This window comes from Octodon degus, unplaced genomic scaffold (assembly GCF_000260255.1).
Source record: "Octodon degus isolate 3935 unplaced genomic scaffold, OctDeg1.0 scaffold00032, whole genome shotgun sequence".
In the NCBI taxonomy this organism is placed as follows: Eukaryota; Metazoa; Chordata; class Mammalia; order Rodentia; family Octodontidae; genus Octodon; species Octodon degus.
In genome coordinates, this window is record NW_004524608.1 from 9,216,213 (window position 1) to 9,222,212 (window position 6,000).

Below are 6,000 nucleotides of genomic sequence, written 5' to 3' on the forward strand. Positions count from 1 at the left end.
GATTTAGCTTATTAGCTTTTTAAACATAAACAGCTAGAACTAGCCCATTTAAAAATATTTTTTGCCAAATTGTCTGCAGGTTTAAAAATGTGAGTGGGAAACATCTCTTTTTCCTAAAATTATGAGCAAACATAATACTTACCAATAGCTAGGAGGTCACTGAAATAGTTCACAAAAATCATGTCTGAAAAAGTAACAGTTTTATAGAGCAGTAACTCCTAGCTTTTAGCTCTAATGAAAATGATGTTGATGGTAACTAAAGAGACAGGAAGGAAAATTAGATGGAGATTATTTGAAGAATTATATCTAAAAGAAACTGAATCTGATTTATGTGATTAATATGCATAGTATTGTATAAGCTATTTTATTCTACTTAGTCTAATTATTATTTTGTAAAATTGCAATACCATAGTCCAACATAACAGTAATTTTTTTTAATTTTTAAAAATTATTTATTTATTTGGTACAGGGTCTTGCTACAGCTCAGACTCATAGTGGTCCTCCTGTCTCAGCCTCCCTAGTGCTGGAATTGTAGGCATGTGCCACCATGTCCACTTTCAGTGACTGGTAATGTGAGCCTGGGGCAGGCCGGCACAGCATGCGGTACTGGGGATAGAACCTGGGTCCTTGTGCTTTCCAGGCAGCTGCTTAAACCACCAAGCTATCTCTTCAGCCCAACAGTAGTTTAAATTGTGCAGTTAAATATTCTGTGCATGATACAAATGGTGGATATAGTAGGGCAATCTCAGCACTCTAGGAGGCCAAGTCAGGAGTATCTCGAATTTAAGCCCTGCCTGGGCAATTTGGCGACTTTAGCAACAGGACTGTGCCTCCGAACTGAAAAGTTTGAAAGCCCTGGAGATGAAACTCAGTACTAAGTCCCAGAGTTCAATTTGCATTTACACACACACACACATACACACACACACACACACACCCCAAGATGGGATCTGAAAAAACAATTTATCAATTTGGCTGTGGTCCCCCCACCCTTCTGCTAGCATTTTCCCATGAATTGTGCTGTTGGGCTCTTCATCCAGTACAGGAAATGTCAATTCCTTTGAAGATGCTGTATCCTGGTCTGCTTCTGTCTTAACGTGCAGCATTCTTTGTTTTCACCAATTGAAAAGCCAACAGCACTGATGTCCGGACTGTCATTCTCTCCGCACTGCGGCAGTGTTCTGTTTATCTGGAAATCAGAGCATCCCAATTATAGGTGGTACTCAGATTTATTTCACCAGACTCTATTACAGGGCATAGAGAGGAGACTGTAAAGGTGACAGAGTTGTTACTGCTGAGAGCTCTTCACTTTTAATTCTGGTCTGTGTTGGTTGTATTCTAAAGCAGTCTATCTTCATACATCCTCTTATATGGAGAAACAACCCTAAACCCACCAAAGCTGATTTCATATGTAGCTTTTTCCACTGCCTTCAGATCAGTTATTTTCTTCAGGCTGGACTAAATTATATACAGGTCCCAGGAGCGAAGGACTCTGAATTCAGGAACTGTATCACCCATCCCTGCCTATAGAGCATTGTTTTTTTTCCAAAGACCAAGACCACTGCATTAAAAATTAATGCACAAATTGCCAAAAAGAGAAAACTGCATAAATATTCTAATCAAATTGTGTATGTGTTTTGTACACTTCATCACCACATAAAGCAAGGAATTTCAAGGAGAATGGATGAAGGGCTGTGTACTTAGTATGTCAATGTTCTTACTCCTTTGTCTAATTACAGTAGTGTACAAGAGAACTACCCTTTCTTAAATAAGCAATCTTACATACCTACTTTGTTTTATGTAAACTGTCTTTTTAGAATAAGTTTTCAGAGGAACACAGAAAAGAATGATAAATGTAAAATCCATTTTACACAAGATCCCATGGTTTGGGAGATTCTGAATTTGTTTATTGACCCATGTCGATTTGGCATGTTGGGCAAAAATGAGTAGTTCCATTTAAAAGTAACTAAACTTAGCTTTGCATTTAGATACTTGCAATAGAATACATATACAAACAGATGTACACACCTAGTGGTTACCATAACATGTTAGGATTGGTGCTGGAGCAATAAAGCGATCTAATCTGGTACCCTGCCTAGTTTGTATCAAATAAAAGTTATAAGTGCAAACGTGTGCTATAGGGCAAAATGGCATCTTCCAAATCAATTCTAATAACTTCAGACATTTAGGAAGCTGGTAATTATTATCTCTGCAAAGTCCTCTCTTTAAAAGAAAAACAAAGATGCACAACACTTGGGAAATGTACACTTTTGGCGTTTAGATTGATATTTTCTGGGTCAGTCCTAGAGGCTGGATCGCGGGAATCCAGCACAGGGCTCTCGAGTTGTGTTAACCCCATTTATCCGTGTGTGCCGTGGCTCACCTGTTATTTACACACATAAGAGGGTTGATGCTGCAGAACAGGGAGAACTCTGTCGTGCCACTGAACATACATATTCATTCGCCCGGCAGTCCCCGTGGACAGATGTGCTGTGTCCTGATGATCTTTATATGACAAGAAGTGGGGGAGGGAAGAGAGTCTTAATGGATCGCAAACTATACATGGGGAAAAGCGAAGACACAGAGTGAGAAATGAAAGGCTGCAGAGTAGCAGCTGGAAAGGTTAAGTATAACACGGTATTTAAACTGAGCATAAGTTGTCTAAAATTCGCAGAGGTAGCATGAACAATGCAGCGTGTACCTTAATGTGGGGACATCAGTCTGCTTCCATCAGAATTTTTTCCTTGTAATAGCTGGTAAAATTCAAAATTTAGAGAATTTGTATATTTTAAATAGTATGCATATGCTAGTCATGTGGAGTCTTTTGTGAGGTGCTAGCCACTGGACTTACAGCATTACGAATAATGCTTTACTTGATTTGAAGTTATTATTCAAAAGATTTTGCATTGAAGCTTTTAACACACATGAAAGCATTTCTGAATATTAATTGTTTGCTACACAGATTTCTGTGTAAGAGCAATTTATACATTCACTCGAGTAGTTTGATATAATATTAGAAATTTTAGGGCCTCCATAAGAAAAAAAAAGGATTTATTTGATTTATGATCATGCTTTACTGAGGCCCTTTAAAGGATATCACATGTACCTGACGGTATGATGCCTATAATCTCTGTGTTCTAAAATTGATATTCTTTCATCAGTGTAAATTTGCTTTCCTTTCCCCTCATGAAGACAGGCAGTCTTTTTTACGTATGTCTTGCATATCAAAAATAATGACCCATCAGATCCATGCATGCCAAGTTTCAGCCTCGATATGAAATATTAACAAAACAGTCACTCTTTTCATGTGGCCATTTTTGGTGAGTGGATATTTTCTTGCTAAAACAAAAGGTAATGCACTTGAAAGTACATGATTCAAATCATAAGCTCTCAACTACTAGAACTGGAGGACAGACTACGGCCCCCCTCTGTCCCCGTCCTGGTACCTGGCACACTGAACGTGAGGCTCTTACTAAGCCCAGTGTGATAACAGACAGGATAAAACCTGTCAGTTGTCTTAATACTGTGCACCTACCCGCATTCTGCAGGAAAAAAGAAGTGTGCCTTAGAATATCGTGAACAGTCTCTTACAAGTTTATACTAAAGCTTATCCAGTTGACTAATAAAAGATGCTTTAGTATTTAGGCTTAATTCGTGCATCAGAATCTTAGCACACAGCATATTAGGAATAAAGGAAATGAACATACAGAAAATGGCAAGAAATAAATCTAAGAGAGAATAAATGGGAAGAATGAAACCACAATTTCAGATGATTTTTTTAAAAAATACCATTACCCGTCATTCCACTAATGATACTAAATTGTGAAGAAAATTAACCATTTTTTTTCTTTGCTCTGATTAAGTGGGCATGGGTGTCCTTATAAAAAACAGTATTTGTAAAAGTTTTCTTTTAAAATGATGACATTTTATTAAAAGTTTTAGTTTTCTAGAAGATGGACCTAAGGGAATAAAAAAAGTACTTCAGCTTGAAGCTCCAGAGTAAAGAGATACATTCAAGTGAATATGTGACCTAGTAGGCACAAGTGTGTGGTGTGACAGTGTAGGAATCATGACAACATGGAAATTTGGCCATGTCCAAAGAGGGACCCAGGGTTGCGGAGATGGCTCAGTGGAATAAGCGTTTCCCTGGCAAGCACAAGGACCTGAGTTCAATACCCAGTCCTGCAAAAAAAAAAAAAAAAAAAAAGCCATGTTGCAAAGAGGGACCCAGTCCTCACATTCAGCCATGGTTGCCAAGAATGCTGAGGTATAAAATTGAAAGAGTAGGGGCATTTGCTACAAAATACATACAATTTTAAATTTTAAGGTATGAAAGTGTGATTGAAAGAGAAAATTCATTTTCCAGTATTAAACTGCATAATTAGAATAACTTATATTGAAGACTGGGGATTTGAGAGCATTATCAGTTAATTTTAAGCCTTTAAGTGCTTTGTTAGTTTTGCTCTCTAAAATATTATGCTGCTAGCATTAGAAATAAGTAAATATGTTAAAAACTTTTTGCCATCTTTTTGATGAGGAGATCATCCTGTTCATTTTACTGAGCATGATAGGATTTTTTGGGAGGATGGTCCTAGGAATCGAACTTAGGACCTCACTCCTGCCAGGTAGGTGCTGTGCCACTGAGCTAATAAAATCCCTGATAGGATTTTAATGTTTTTTGTTTTTGTTTTTTGTTTGAGACAAAGGAAAGTTTCTTTTTCAATAACCATCCTGGGGTTAAAGAAAAACTGAATCGTAAAATTTTGGGAGTGATTGTACTTTTTTTTTTTCGTTGAGCCAGTATTTTTTTCCTATTTAATGCACCTCTGGCTTATTCAAAATTAAGTAATATTTGGGTAATTCACACTTGGAATATATTTCCAAAACTATCATTGTTTTTTGTAATCCAAGTAGCAGCCTAGTAAGGTAGATGACGCTGTCATCACCCAGATATCATAGCTGAGTGAGCCGTGGGTATAATGTATACAAGCATTTCACTATTAGAACAAATATACGATGATGTATATTTGTACGTGAGAGTGCCAGTGATCTGATTTCCAGCCCTGGAGTTTTCACACTTTTTTAATTATTATTAATGTATTTGGTACAGGTTCTGACTATGCAGCTTGGACTAGTCATCCTCCTGTTTTCAGCCTCCCAGAGCAGGGATTACAGGCACGTGCCACCACACCTGGTTTCAGTGGCTGGCTCAGTGCTCCCAGAGGATGGCGGGACTGCAGTGAGGGGGATTGAATCTGGTCCCTGCGCTTGCCTAAGCAGGCGCTTAGTCTGCTGAGCTATATGTTTTCACTCTTACACAGAGTTCTAGAAGTCCTTCATTTCTGCAGTCCCTCTCTGACCTCACTATCTAGTAGCACGTCCAAATAAAGTTCTGTGCCACCCAAGATAGCATCCGTTCCTCCAGAAAACCACAGTACGTAAAATACCAAACTGCAAGTGTGATTGTCTCTTCAAAGTTCTGTAAGTCCATAATATGAAAACAGCCTCACTTTAAAGATCTTAATGCATGATATTAAGAAGAGCATAGAAAGCTAGAATGATTTCATCCTTTTGCAAAACAAAACAACTCACAAAAAGTCACACTCCCCTTAAACATCTTAAGGTGAAACCCCAATGCTTTGCACAGGATGGTTTGCAATCTACCCCCTGGATAAATTTGTGACTATCACTTTAAAAAAAATTTGGGGGGTGTAATGGGAATTGAACTCATGACCTTGTGCTTGTCAGTCAGGCCCTTGTGTCTCTGAGCTATATGTATAGTCTATCACTTTCAAATTATAAAAGGCTTCTAACTCTAGTGTACTCGTGATGTTACCAAATCAGACTAAACAGAATTTGTAATTTCCTTGCGTCTTCCTCTGGCTTTTCCTTTTTCTATTTATTACTTGTAGATCTAGCACTGTGTTTTGAGGCTAGGAATTAACAGGGGACAGACTGAGGAGATGTCCTGATCAGATGGTTCCTACCAGGAATACAGCA

General features: G+C 38.1%; 1 protein-coding gene across 5 annotated transcripts in view; it reads left to right on the forward strand.

Moving 5' to 3' along the window:
• Positions 1 to 6,000, forward strand: part of Fign (fidgetin, microtubule severing factor) — a 153,924-nt gene that overhangs the window by 115,944 nt on the left and 31,980 nt on the right. The window lies entirely within an intron of this gene.